Source organism: Pinus tabuliformis, chromosome 1_1, assembly GCF_031772625.1.
Source record: "Pinus tabuliformis cultivar Carrire ecotype Pingquan chromosome 1_1, CPIR1, whole genome shotgun sequence".
NCBI lineage: Eukaryota > Viridiplantae > Streptophyta > Pinopsida > Pinales > Pinaceae > Pinus > Pinus tabuliformis.
The window spans coordinates 736,457,834-736,459,470 of record NC_142297.1 but is presented as its reverse complement, the minus strand read 5'-3'; positions in this window follow the sequence as shown (position 1 = coordinate 736,459,470).

Sequence of the window (1,637 nt, the reverse complement as noted above, 5' to 3'; positions counted from 1 at the left end):
ACATAAACAACACATGCAACTGCTTCTGCCCAATACTCATTAGACAATTTTCTTCCCTTCAACATGCTCCTTGCCATGTGCATAATGGTTATGTTCTTTCTCTCTGCTGCACCATTTTGCTACAGCGTGTATTTGGTTGTAAAATGCCTTATAATTTCATGTTGTTTGTAGTAATCATGAAATGCCTTCGAATCATATACTCCACCATGATCTGATCTCAATACCTTGATATGACGATCACTTTGGTTCTCAGCTAGAATTCTCTAAACTTTGCAAAAGTTTCAGACTTCTGCTTCAAGAAGTAAACCCAAGTATTTATGCTAAACTCATCATTGAAAGTGAGGAAGTAACAACTTCCACCAATCAACTATGTCCTCAGAGGTCCACACAAGTCTGTATGAACTAACTCTAATGACTGTGTTGCTCTATATGCTACTCCCTTTGGAAAACTTTCACGGTGTTGCTTTCCCTAGATGCAACACTCACAAGTACTAGAACTTTGTTTAATGGGAGGTAATCCTCTCACCATCAGTTTCTACTGCAACAATATTAAACTAGAGAAGTGCAAGTGCCCAAACTGAAAGTGCCATAACCAATAATCATTAGAACATGCCACTGTAATTCGAAAAGCACTAACTATATTATATAATTTGAAAAAATTAAAAATGGATTTTTCTGAGAGTTTTTTTTAATAAATTGTAAATTGTGCATCTTTTACTAAAGTGCAAAGGTGTGGGAGCACAAAGAAGTGAAAATAAGTGTGGAGAAACACCATCGCACCTCCCCACTAGATTATTTGAAAATGTTATTTACTGTCTTCTTTTTATTTTTTAATCACTGCGTATTTATACTTCACCATTAACAAGTGTTTATGGTTATTGTTATGATTATTCATCATTTTTGTGTTTCTTTCAAGATATTGTAATGAGTTAATGTCATTTTTTTAGTGCTTAAAATTATTAGGATCATCTGCGCTTTTCAAAAAAGGCGCATTCACTATCATCGTTTTTTGAACTTTGATGTAATGTGTTTTTAAATCGGGAACTCTCTAAACTACTAAAGCTCCATTAATAGTTATGGTAAGTGCTTTGTATAAAAAAGATGTATTATTGAACAAGAGTTATATGGTTGAAGGTAGGGAAGATAAAAGTGATGGTGACGAAGACATTTGTTTCTTTTTCACTTGCTTTTAGAATCTATATATACAAAGCACTTGAGGTTATTATCTCCTTGGTTTGTGAGGTCTACTAGCATGGAGAGGATTATCGAGGCATCATCCCCCACACCCATTTCCCCCTTATTTATATCATTGCTTGCTTAAGGGCCTTTCAAGCAATAAATCACATCACATTAATACGATAAGGGGATCCGATGTGGATAGAGAGCGAAGCTTATACGAAACCCCAATTTTCACTTGATCGATCATTTTTATGGTAGTTATTAAACTGCAGAAGCAGAGGTAATGGCAAGAAATTAACTTAGGAATTCATAATGTTCATCGTTATGATTTACCTCTTTCTAGTGCTTACGTACTTGCCTCAACTCCAATAGCTTTTCCTAAGTCCGCAATCCAGTGTCATGACCATTTTTATGTCAATGGCATGTCTATGTCTCATTCAAGAAATATTTAAGAACAC